The sequence below is a fragment of the Anser cygnoides genome, chromosome 3 (genome assembly GCF_040182565.1).
Source record: "Anser cygnoides isolate HZ-2024a breed goose chromosome 3, Taihu_goose_T2T_genome, whole genome shotgun sequence".
Taxonomy (NCBI): Eukaryota; Metazoa; Chordata; class Aves; order Anseriformes; family Anatidae; genus Anser; species Anser cygnoides.
Genome location: NC_089875.1, coordinates 79,451,662 through 79,465,410, shown reverse-complemented (window position 1 = coordinate 79,465,410; position 13,749 = coordinate 79,451,662). Strand labels below are relative to the sequence as shown.

The 13,749-nt window shown below is 36.8% G+C and overlaps 1 long non-coding RNA gene across 5 annotated transcripts in view; it reads left to right on the top strand.

Moving 5' to 3' along the window:
- Positions 1 to 13,749, top strand: part of LOC125183127 (uncharacterized) — a 155,174-nt gene that overhangs the window by 85,690 nt on the left and 55,735 nt on the right. The window contains exon 6 of one of the 5 annotated variants that reach the window (XR_007164351.2): positions 5,565 to 5,662. The exons of the other annotated variants lie outside the window; for them this stretch is intronic. This is a non-coding gene — a long non-coding RNA (uncharacterized lncRNA). The remainder of the gene's footprint in view (positions 1 to 5,564; positions 5,663 to 13,749) is intronic. 5 annotated transcript variants of the gene reach the window in all.

The window sequence follows — 13,749 nt, the reverse complement described above, 5'->3', positions numbered from 1 at the left end:
TTTGGTCCAGATTAATTATTATAATGGGCAACTGAATTATAAGATCTTGCATCGTACTCTTTCTTGTAGTAAATTATATCTTGAATATAAGAAAGAGCTTTTATTTTTATTCTCTGATAGTAGTAATAATCTGTGATCTTACTTCTTTTGCTAAAAGGCTTGTTTAAGTCACAGTTTTTGAATGATAGGTTCTGTAAGGAAAGGGAAAATTCAGTCTCATTTATTCAAAAATTTTATTTAGAATTTTTCTACTAAATCTGTTACAAGTCAATAATATGCCATGATTTTTAATGAAGTAAAAATTCATAGGCACTCTGCAAGTTGTTTTCTTTTAGTAACATTTCATTTGCTATTAGCTTGATGTCTGAAGAACAGATGTTAACAAATGGTTTAAATTAAGAATCTCTTCTCAAGATAAGGTTGTACAATGTGACCTTGGTCTACGTGACCGAAACCTGGCCAACTTAAAGGATTTTTTTTAAACAAGTATTTAAGAAAGAAAGCAAGTGAATACGTTTATAGAAGTTGTTTTATACACGCTATGTCTGCATGAAGCAAATGCAAAGATTGGCAGGTAAGTGATGACACAGCATTGATACAACTGCAGTAGGATCAATGAAGTTGGCAGAGCCTTGGGTGGAATTTTTTGAAGTTAGAGACAAATTTTTAGCAGAATGCCCTGACTCAGAGACCTCATTTACAAAAGAGTCAGAATGTGCCACTGTATTAAAGTACTCTGAAATTGTGTAAGAATATTTTGTTTTGACTGGGTTTGCAACAAGAGAGGAGCTGGAAAGTGTTGGAAAGTTTAGAAGAAAAGAAAATCTTTAAACATCAAAATAACTGCAGCTAACTTGATATAAAATGGAGATTTTGATTAATCTGTTAAATGTCTAATTTTGTACTCACTGATTCATACCATTGAGGCCAAGAACTTCATAAATATTTAGCATCTTTACTAAGCTTGTGTGACAATTTGAGGCAAAATGAAACCTCAAAAAAGGAGTAAAAAAGGTTCACAGGTTGAAACCACTCTGAGTTGTTTAATCTGCAGTACTAAATTATTGAATCCCTCATGGAAGAGAAATTTTATACTATTATACTATATAGTATTTGGAAAATGACTTTTTAACATTAGAGCAAATCTGCTAACTTTGAGCATGTGATTTTAATCAGGGCATGAATGTTGAGGATTTTGTACAAATAAACTACCCTGGTGAATCATTGCATAGGGTCACTTGATAATGCATTTATTTTTATAAGGTGTAGGATAGGTATAGAAAAGTTAAAGAGGAAGAAGTCTGTCATGGTATTTTGAGTTTTAAGCATGTTTTCTGAATACATAAGCAGCTTACTTTGTTCATAATTAAAATGCATGCTAGAAAGAAGTAAAAACATATTTAGATCACCTTTGTAATATGGCTGTGTATTTAAGAACAGACCTGTCATACATCATTTTATGCATTAAAAATGAAGCCATTTGAGCAGGGGTCTTTGTTTTACAATAACTATAAACTTGAACTTTATTATGAAAGAGGTACTACTTAGACTTTTTCCCCGTACAATATGTCTCTAAATCTGATATGACATGATATTGTAGGAATAAAAAGCAGTCATGATTTCAGTTATAAAAAGCCTGAAAGTAAATCTGTGCTATTGCAGCCACACTCAGGAAAAGCACCAGTCATTTTATTCAGTAGCATTCCTGAGCCAGCTGATAGATGAATCACTTTTGACAGTAACTCACTTTTTGACCTATGTGGCAGAGAGAATGTCACAGCAGTAGGAGAGGTTTTGTGATAATTGGAAAGTGAAGGGGACTTGGTGGTGCAGTCGGTTAGTGCATTAGCCTTTCCCCTCTGGAGACCTTGGTTCATATTCTGCCTTAGGGTCAGTAGTGAAAATTCATGCTTTGGTGTCCTACTTCTGTTTGTACGTATGACAAAAAGACCCATGTTTAGAAACAAAAGTTGTCTTTCTTCACTCTAACACACTGTATTGGAAAGAATCTTAGGGCTGATGTACATTGGCAGAGAGCTTAAATAGCCTTTATTCCTACAATACGTGTCTATCAAGCCCACTTTCTCCAAAAGCCGTTCACTCAAGGTGTTACTAAAAAGGAGAAAAGGAAAAACTTCACAGATGATATGCATGAAAAGAATGCAAATAATAAAGGAAACTTATCCATGGTACAAAAGCTACACTGATAAATTGCCCATTGTTACCTGGTCAACTCCTGCTAATCTCTCATGTTTCTCTTAAGGTGCTTTACTTGAACCTCCCTCTGCCAGATATATTTAAGTGCCAGAGAACCGCTATTTCATATGCAGCGGAGTGGAGCAGTGATGACATTCAGTGATTAATTAGTTCAAAAAGTACACATTCCCTAAAGGTATTCTGGGAGCCACCTTCCAGACCTGTTTATAAGAAACATATTGCTTGCATTTACAGCTGGTGGTAAGCTGAATATAGATTGGTTATCAACAGTGGACTGTCTTTATTACATGTGTAGTGCTTACTTTTATTGCCTTGTAACAAGGGTGGTACAACTAATTGTGCCTAATGATCCAATACAAAGAGCCCAAATTTTGTGTTATTGACTCCTCCTATGTTTATCTTTTCATTTCCTTTAAAATGTACAACTTCAAAGTTACTTTAGGGATTTGCAGCAATGTATGAACAACTTAACTTTCAAATCCTCACAAAAATGTTAGCTCTGTTTACAACCGTGAGAGAGCTTCCCTCTTTAAATATGAATTAAATACTCAGGATGGGTCCTGCCTGAGAGCCTAGGTGACCAAGTGCAGTCTGTTCTAGGATAAAAAAAGCATCAAGGAAGTGAGACCCACAGTTTTATACCCTTCTTCTAGGCAATAGGCAATCACAATTATGGCTCCATCTCTGGAGCAGATGACAAGAATTATCAGCTAACCACAGTGATTTCCCTCTAGCTGGAGGGAAACATGGAGTAGAGATTAAAACCCGATTTTTCTTTTTTCCCCTTCAATAGGAACAAAAAAGATAGAATGGGGTAAACAGAGAAGAAGCAAAGGATTAAAGGATAAAGACAGGACAGAGGAAGCTTGAACAGTAGGCAGCAGGCAAGAACAGAGCTGTCATTTGACTGATAAATCATTCTCTTAATCAACTGTGCCAGCCAAAGAAAGCCTGAGTAAGCAGCTACAAATGAAGAAACTTTAACTGATTTTTTTTTTTCTCATTTGTTTCCATTCCTCCATCACTTACCTAATAATTTACATTTATAGTTTTAATTGCGCTATTTTCTAATAGGGTGATAGAAGCCTTGGTTTAGAACTTTTCCCTTTCTTTGCATGAAAAAAAAAAAGTCCCTAGAAGTGTGAAAAGCTTTAAGCAGCTTCTGTTCTGCTAGAGTTTAGATCTCTTTTTAAGTGCACTATATTTCTTCGAGTAGTTAGATTTCTTCACTGGTTAGACTTTGATGTTGTTGTTTTCTTCATGGAATGCCATGGAATTGATCTGAAGCCCTGAATAAGAAGCAGAAGCAAGACAGGATTCAACTGACTTTCTCATGCATTATGATGTTCACTTAAGGGAATAACTTAAGATAGTCCTTCTCAAGGTACACTTGCACCTTGCCAGATCAGCAAGGTCACTCTCACACATCCTTCACCTCTAATTACAGACCAATATCAGGGATGCCTTTGGGACATCAGTTTCATATCCTCTAAAGGACAATGATACTAGTTTCACAGCCTCAGAAGAGAAAGAGTACCTAGAAAAGTCCTTTTCCTTCTCTATTTCCATGCAAAGGTGAGACTGAAGTAGAAATGAGAGTTGAGGCTAAAATTAAAAGGAAGAAGGATGAGACCTGTGTTGAGATGGAAGTGAAAACTGAGTATTCTAAGTTGTAACATGGTTTTGGTAAATAAAAAAATACTCAAACTTCAAATAATCTTCGAACTGGTCAAGTGAGTTGGTCCAAAACATTGTTTTTCATTTTTTTTTCTTTTGTATACTTATTCATTATCAATACAGAAATGTGAGATAAATACATAAATGAATCTGCTCATATTTACTTTTAGGTTATGTGTTAAAACAAAAGCCTTACGAATAACTCTTTTCATAAATAAAACTGTTCTGCATTATATACAGCACATTACCATCATCTGCTTATGCTGTGCCACATTTCAAGTAGGGTTCCAAAGGAAGTGAAAGGTGTCTAGTATGAACAAGCTCTGCTGATGTTAAAGTTGCAGGTAGAGGAATAGTAACACGTTCTTATTCTGGAAGCCTACATGAATCACCTGATGAGCTTTCTAGGACAATTAGTTTCGCTTAGGCTTTTTTTCTTAGAATCCAGACATTACTTTTGCTCATGTAAATCTTTAATGTTCAACAGTGTTTCTCATTAATAATTGGCTATGCATCCTAAGACAATTGAAATATGTCTATTCATAACTATGTTGTTGTAACTATAATATTTAAACATGCATTGCAAGTCTCATTTTTAGAAGTTCTTTTAGCTATTATTTTTAACTATGGAAAATGAAAGGTAAAGGTAGTGCAGGTGCAGTAATTGGAATAGAGTGATCAGATTTCTAGATGCTGACAGAAGTGTATATACTTCTAGACTTGATTTTGAGTTGAGAAAATAATCTGACAACTTATTTTTACACCACTTTAGCAGTGGTGTGGATTTATTTATTTTTTTAAAGTTTCAGTGTTGTTAGGTATGATGCACAGAAGCAGGGTGAGAAAGTGATTTCATGCTCTATTTCTCCAGATGAAGTTTGGTGCTTTGCTGACGAATACTGACATGTAAACCCAAATTGCAACTTCCAGGTCTAACAATGGTAAATACAAAAGTTGTTCACAGTATTCATAGATATAATTTTATAGGCCACATAGAACTTTTGAAATGAGCTGATATCTTGCCATGGCATAGATTAACTTTACATATATATATATATATACATATATATATATATTTGTTAGACTCCTAGGATGATGTCTGGTTTCTGTTCATTTTAAATAGATTGCTTACTTTCACAAATTTGAGTTATATTGAAATAAAACAATTAAAAAAAAAGAAAAATCAGTGGTCATGTTGCACATTTCTTTTGGAATAGAATTTTCTTGATTGTCTAAAATTAAATAAGCTCACAGTATTTGGCAGGATAGAAAAGGACAAAGTCATCTAATACATGAGCATAAAGAAGTATCAATACTTTTGCTTTTGAAATCTGATTCACTCTTTTTTCTCTATTTCTTAACCCAGAATTTTTACCCCAAATAATTGTTTTTGGTTTTGCATTTGTGCAGTAATCTTGAAAGATCAGGAAGTTGTAGAATAAGGAAATTGTATATGCCACTTTACTACCTGTTTACTATCTCCGTTTTCTGCCTTTGCAGAGGTGGATCACCTTGGGGTGAGGCTTTTCATCTCTTGTCTGTCTGTTCTGTCTGTATCTGTCCAGTCTCTGCTCCAGACATAAAAAATGGTTTATAAAATAGCAGCTATTTCTGTGTACAAAAAAATTGGTATGGGTTCTTCTTAATATCCAAGCCTTTTAACCATGTAGGTTCCCCCTCCAGATGTTTCATGAACGTCACTGTACTTTCTGCCCTGGGGACAGAACAGATAGGAATGGAAACCACTCCAGCCAGCTATCAGTCAATGGTAGGTCATCCTTACTCGTTAATCATTGGTTTATTGTAACTGGCCTTCTTCACTATGCTAGAACTTTTTTTCTACATATATTTTAAGATAAGATGGTTGCACTTTAAGTAAGACAAAGAAACAAATGCTGCATATTTTTAATGGAAAAAGACATCTTTAAAGAAAAAAGTTTCATCCTGCTCCCCTCAAAGTCATTAATGGCTGTGATTCCTGTTCCTTCTGTATAATCTCAAGAATGATTGTCACCTCATAATATAGTAAGCATTTTATTAAACTGTTTGCATCTGGCCAGATATATAATTTTGAGCTATTTCTAGTGTTTTATATTTATCCTTAAGATTGTTTCTAAGGTAGCTCTCTGAATTTGGAATCCAAAAAAAAAAAAAAAAAGTGATTACTGTGTCTCATATATTTAAAGCACAACTTTGGGGTATGAGAAAAAATGCTAGAGAATGGGAAGATGAACAAAGTTATCAGTTTGATAATAGCAACACAAAATGTTTAATAATGTATCAGATAACATTTATCAAAAGGTTTATGTAGCTGGCTACATTCATAATGAGAAGCTGTGGAATAACAGCCATAATCACAGGTTTATGATAAAGTATCTGAGGCTTTAGATGTTCAGTCCAACAAGCACTAATATCAGAAAGTGAATAAGTAGGTTTACTGAATAGTGATAAATGTAATTATGGTACTCTGACATATAAACTTGTTTCAGAGGCAAACTTGTTTCAATTAAGAATAATGGAATACTGCCTGATGAAATGAGATCATGGCACTGTCTGTTCATTCCATAAAACAACAGACTGCAAATAAGAATATTAAAATTTAATGTGGAAATAATAGTTTTATATTCCTCTCTTTGGGTTGAATTCTTAGTTGCTGGGAATTTAGATATGGAGTAAATCTGGGTGGGTAAGTAAGGGAGCAAGGCTTTGAGTTGACTTTTTTTTCCAACAGCCTTGATAGACTTTGTGGCAAAATGTTTCCAGTCATAACTCTCCATGACATCAGGGTTGTAGCCAGGTTATGTGACTACAGCCAAGTGTTGTATACCTGGCAGGTTTCAAGAAGTACAGAAAAGGTGTTAAAGATGTGTCTCACTTTTGAGAAGTCTGTATCAGGAAAAAATTTGGCTACTGTTGCAGGTATTTCTGACTGTGTTTTGCTTCAACCAGAGGTTGACACTTCAGTTCTTCATGCATTTAGAACTTTTTGAAGAAATGATCCCTTCAAGATGACAACTCTTAAAAGGATAAAAGCTTAAGAAAATACATAACACACTGAAATATGCACACATATAGTACCTCATCTTGCCTAGTTCTCCATGAAATGTCACAAGAACCTCCTACTGTGATATGTCTGTGAGCTCTGAAACACTGATTAAATTTCTATATAGTATCAATCGTTGCATCCTGTGAACCATAAATTATAAATTTTCTGTTCTACTTTATCACTCTATAAAAAGGTTTAAAACTTTTTTTTCTTAGCCGATACAAAGAACAAACTGTGACTCTCATTTTATTTGTGGCAATTTTATGCACATGCTCCATGTTATGGACGTGAAAACTGAAACAGAGTGTAAATGTGGGGTATATTCTTTATATATGTGTGCAAAAGAAATGGATTAAGAAAGTATTTGCTACAAAAAATAAGTAATATTGGGATTTATTTCTCAGTTTTGTAATATCCCACAGGAAGGAGACAAACTTAGATGCCAGACTCTCTTTGAGAGCAGAATAGAAAATATTCAGGCTGTGAGAGGACATAGTTTTCTCCCTTGCATTTTTACCTAGTGGAATGGCAAAATACAGTCAGAAGATTGGTGTTAGAGATGTTTGTGCTTTGTGACAGAAACTAGTGTTAAAAGGGCTTGTGGTCATTTCTCACACCACTTCAGGATGTGTGGTTTTTGTATAGAATCTCAACTTACACATTTAAATCATATTCAACGTTTTTGACCTTTTGGCACCACACACCAGGAGGCTAATGTGAGGAATCTGTTCTTCATGATTTGCCGACTGTAGTTTAAGTCCACTGTTCAGAGAATTTCAGGAATATGAATTTCAAACTAAGATGAATGTAATAAAAATGTCTTTATTCTCATTCTCATGTCTGTTTCACACTCTCTCACTCTCTCTCACAAGGTTTTGTACTGCTGCTCATCACCATTGCATCTGAGTGTCTTCCAAATAAAATAAATAACAGTAGCAAAGCCTCTAGTGAACATCATGGGGAACATCAACATTTAGAGGCAGGGATTATAAACTTGTGTGCAATACAGTATGAATGTAATTAGATTGGTTCCAGACTGGAGCTGGTTTACATCCAGCTTCCTGAGAAAAATGTAGTTGAATCCATTCAGGCCTATATTTACAGTATGGACTAGCTTTAGACCTGTTGCTTCTTTCACAGCAGGAGTAGGGTTTGAGAAAGATGAGAGAGGAAGATGTGCTTGTGTGACAACTCTTGGTAGCTTGTGATAATTGTGCACAAATTTTTTATTCAAGTTGTGAGTCTCATGGTTATGAATAAAACTGTGATTTGTTATGGAATTCCTTAATGTAAATAACCATAATTCTAATAGCAACTTTTCTAAATGAAAAAGTGGGAGTAGAATTACTATTTTTCATATAAAACTATGTACTTCTGTTTTTCTTCTGTTTATTTTAATAGTTTCTTGTATCTTTAGTATTGTAGGTATCCTGAACAATAAAACAAGAGCAAACATAAGTTGATCATAACAGAGTGGCTTTCGAAAATGCAATATTCATTTGAGAATGGATCATAAACAGAAGCCATTAGTAGAATTTTGTAAGATATAAAGAGTCTGAAGTAAAATGTATGAATAAAAGTGGTAATTGCAAGAATTTTTAAAATGTAAGTGGTGAATATTGTAACAATGAAGTATAAAATAAACAGTTCTAAAGATCTTAAAATCCGAATCACATCAAACCAAGTGCTAGTAAATAAAAGTAGCAAAACCTCTCCCATTAATGGAAACATGCTTAGATCATATAAGAACACTGGTTGGCGGAGTCCCTTGGGAGGCAGTTCTGAAGGGCAAAAGAGTCCAGGAAGGCTGGATGCTCTTCAAGAAAGAAATCCTAAAGGCACAGGAGCAGGCTGTCCCCACATGCCAAAAGATGAGCTGGCATGGAAGAATGCTGGCTTGGCTGAACAGAGAGCTGTGGCTAGAGCTCAGGAAGAAAAAGAAGGTTTATAACCTTTGGAAGAAGGGTGTAGGCCACTCAGGAGGACTACAAAGATATCGTGAGGTTGGTCAGCGACAAAATTAGTACGGCCAAAGTCCAACTTGAGCTCAATCTGGCTATTGCTGTTAAAGACAATTAAAAATGTTTTTATAAATACATAAACGCAAAAAGGAGAACTAGGGAGAATCTCCGTCGTTTATTAGATGTGGAGGAAAACACAGTGACAAGAGATGAGGAAAAGGCTGAGGTACTTAACGTCTTCTTTGCCTCAGTCTTTATTAGCAAGACCAGTTGTTCTCTGGGTACTCAGGCCCCTGAGCTGGTAGACAAGGACAGGGAGCAGAATAATCCACAAGGAAATAGTTAGAGACCTGCTACTCCACGTAGATGTACACATAACTAGGGCGCCAGATGGGATCCACCTGAGGGTACTGAGGGAGCTGTTGGAAGTGCTCGCCAATCTGTTTTCCATTACAGCAGTCTTGGCTATCAGGGGAGGTCCCAGTTGAATGGCATCTAGCAAATGTGACGTCCACCTAAAAGAAGGGCCAGAAGGACGATATGGGAAACTACAGGCCTGTCATTTTGACCTCAGTGCCCGGGGAGCTCATGGAGCAGATCATCTTGAGTGCCATCACACAGCACTTACAAGACAACCAGGTGATCAGTCCCAGTCAGAATAGGTTTATCAAATGCAGATCCTGCTTGATGAACCTGATCTTCTACAACAAAGTGACACACTCAGTGGATTAGGGAAAAGCTGTGGATGTGGTCTACCTAGACTTCAGTAAGGCTATTGACACTGTTTCCCACAGCATTCTTCTGAAGAACCTGGCTGCTCAAGGCTTGGACGAGTGTACTCTTTGTGGGGTTAAAAACTGGCTGGGTGGCCGGGTCCAAAGAGTCATGGTGAATGGAGTTAAATCCAGCTGGAGGCTGGTCAGCAGTGGTGTCCCACAGGGCTCAGTACTGGGGCCAGTTCTCTTCAATATCTTTATCAATGATCTGGACGAGGGGATAGAGTGCACCCTCAGTAAGATTGCAGATGACACCAAGTTGGGCGGGAGCGTTGATCTGCTTGAGAGTAGGAGGGCTCTGCAGAGGGATCTGGATAGGCTGGCCTGATGGCCTTCAGAAAACCTATCCTTTTGATACCACAGTCTGCTGCTACATCTGATGAGGAGAATGTAAAAATAATTTTCAAATGTTTAATGATATTACTGTTATATTTTGAGGATCTTTTATCTTGGCATTATTTAAAATCCTATTTTATTTTATTTTGTCTGGAAAATTTGAATGAAGTGATTTTAGAACTAACAATGGACAGCAAAGGGGGGTGTATGGTCTTGGACCTCATTAGCTGCTGCTGCCGTTACTCAGAGGAGTTGTGTTGATCTAGACCGACAGCTAAAAGAATGCAAAGACCATAGAGTGATATCTTGGGCATTAGGCGGCTCATGACTCTGTGCTTGATTTTGGAGGGGAGCAAGAAGGTGTTCTGCTCTAGGCATCTAGGAAAGAGGAGATGGATTAATAACACTTTTTCAGAGTTCCTGGCAGAATTGAGACTCCAGAATGTCAACCAAAAGGGAGAATAGTAATGATATATAGGTAAAATTACTAAAGCTTCCTTTTTTATATATATTTTTTCCAAGTGGTAAGATCTTTTCTAGAAGCATAATGAATTGGTCTGAATTAAAAGCTTTATTTTTTTTAGTTAATTATTATTAATTATATAGAAGGATTCTATTTTAAAGGTTTCACATATGGTATTAAGTTTTAGGATTTGGAACAAACTGATTTCAATTAGTAGATACTTCACAGAGTTGCATTCTTCCTTTTAAATCCATTGGTTTAGTTAAGTAATAAGATTTTTATTTTTTATTTTTTACAATATTCCTTAAAAGAAACAACTTGTTCAAAACCTAGGTTCAATAGAAACCATTAAGGCAACAGAAAGCTTTTATTCCAGAACTTTAGAAACAAAAGTAAACTAAGAGGGAAGTAAAAGTCCCAGAGGTGCAGAAATGGCTCAGAAATATGGAGTCCTCTAACACATTCTTATTTAAAGAAAACACAGAGAGAATCAATAAATGAAGATGCCAACCTATCTGAATCCTGTGAATGATTATCCCAGCAGAAAGATAGCTCTTCTCACCTCAAATGAAGACTCTTAAGGAGCCATTAATACTTTGAGTCAAAAAAGATAGAAACAGGTGTGAAGGGCATAGATTTTATTCAAAGAAAAAAGCAGGAATTTTATTCTTGAAAATATCCAGTGCTCTGGATTGCTCTGGAGTGCTCTGGGAAATATCCAGTGCTCTTGATTGAGTAGATGAAAGATCATGGACTTGCCCAGGAAAGAGTCAGTACAGAAAGCAACCATTAAAGCATTTCAGTTTTGGATTACCAATGTCTCTCACATATTCCTCCTTCTCAGGTAATGGACTACCTGCAGAGTCCTTCCACTGTGGCATCATCTGGGATAAAAGTTTAACCATGTAGATGTTGGCCCGGTGGAAACTGGGTTTCAGTAACCCCTATATATTGCACATGCACCTAGACAGCTGCCAAAGATATAGGACTGTACTATTCAGACTGAATTACAAAGATGCAAATTTTGGATGTCTGCTTTTTTTTTTTTTTTTTTTTCTTACTCAACTTAAAATGTATCTTTAGTTTCTGCAATTCATGTTTCTTGGTGGCTCAGCATAAGTCATCATAAAAAAATGGAGACTTCATGTCAGACCTTTGATCTAAAGACCCTAAAAACAATTGAAATCTTGCTCCCAGGTAGCAATGTTATATTTCAGTAAGTTAAATTACAGGAACGAATAGAATTTAGAATGGCAAAAACAAGGAAATAAATAAAATGTTTTCTACCTTTCTAAAAGTTTTTGTAACAAAAATGTTTGTTGTGCCTATATAGAATAATTTAACAAAACTAAACTTTTGCGAAGCATCGTTATTAATAGGTTCATAGCATTAATAATATGTTTTAAGAGACATTAATGCTAAGCTCATATTGTAGGGACATATATAAGAATTAATTTCTGTGAGAGCTTATTACATAAATAGGCAAGACCAAAAGGAGTGGGGAAGGAAATAAATAAATGGAAATATCAAATGACTTGCATGTTGGAATCAGTAAATTTGCCCAAGTCTCCTGCATCCCAGTCTGGATCTGTTCCTATTGAACCACTAGTAGATGACAGTTCTGAAATAGGTCACAGAAGTGTTCATACTAGGAGTGAGAGGTGATGATAAGTGAGGTAATTACAAGGTACAGCTATTTAAGTCAGTTATCTAACTTCTAACTACCTCTAATTATGCAGCAGCTCTATTGCTCTATGATGGGTGAGTTAATGTAAATACTTTCAGCTAGTCCGTAGGAGACTTTGCCCTGCAGAAATCAAGCTGCTGCTGACTCAAGGTTTCATGAAGACTGGTGAGACAAAAGGAGGTCGTGATTTTCTATAAACTTTTAAAAATCCTTCATTAGGCTGCACCTTTTCTCAAATATTCTAGTTGTATTCTGATTATACTTCACAAACCCTGACATTTGTGGTTTGCTTTTACAGATCACAGGGTCTGCACATAGATTAACTGTGCCCATAATTACGTGAGTGAAGTTCGCAAGCACAGCAAGAATTTCAGCTTTCCCATCTGCGGCTGAAATTCAGTTACTGGAAGTGTTCTCCTGCATGGTAGCTCAGGTACACACTGTTAGGTCACTCAACAGCCCTGTTGTGGTTTAGTCACAGCAGGCAGCTCAGCCCCACACAGCCGCTCGTTTACTCTCTCCAGGAGGAATGGAGGAGAGAATTGGAGAGGTAAAAGTGTGAGAACTCAGGTTGAGACTAAGACAGTTTAGTTGGTCAAGCAAAAGCTGTGCACACAAGCAAAGCAAAACAAGGTATTCACTCACTACTTCCCATCAGCCAGCAGGTGTTCAGCCACCTCAGGCAAGCAGGGCTCATCACACATAACAGTTCCTTGGGAAGACAAACATTCACTCCCAACATCTCCCAACTTCTTCCTTCTTTACTCCAGTTTCATTGCAGAGCATGATGCCGCATGGTGTGGGATATCCCTTTGGCCAGCCTGGGCCAGCTGTCCTGGCTATGTCCCCTCCCAGCTCCTAGTGTACCCTCAGCCTCCTTGCTGGCAGGGCAGCACCAGAAGCAGGGAAGTTCTTAGTTTTGTGTAAGTACTGCTCTGCAACAACTAAAACATTGGTGTGTTATCACCAATATTTTCATCAAAAGTCCAAAACACAGCATTGTGTGAGCTGCTGGGAAGAAAATTAACACTGTCCCAGCCAAAACCATGATCAGCTCTATTTTTTTGCTGCTTAACATTTGGTTTTATCTCTTTGTTATTTATGAAAGTCTATGACAGCCAGGTTCATGTGAATGATGGAAATAAGTATTGTGCTTTTATTCTTTGTAAAGAATTTATCCTCTGTGAGTATCCAGCCTCCCGTGTTAGGTTTCTCTGAGCCAGCTGTTGAAGGAATCATAGAATCATAGAATGGCTTGGGTTGGAAGGGATCTTAAAGATCATCTAACTCCAGCCCCCCTGCCAGGATGCCACCCACTAGATCAGGTTGGCCAAGGCCCCATCCAGGCTGGCCTTGAACACCTCCAGGGATGGGGCATCCACAGCTTCTCTGGGCAACCTGTGCCAGTGCCTCACCACCCTCTGAGTGAAGAATTTCCTCCTAATGTCTAGTCTAAATCTATCCTCTTTTAGTTTAAGACCATTCCCTCTTGTCCTATTGTTATCTACACGAGTAAAGAGTCCTTCTCCATCTTTTTTATAAGACATCTTTAAGTATTGAAAGGTCGCAATGAGGTCTCCCCAGGG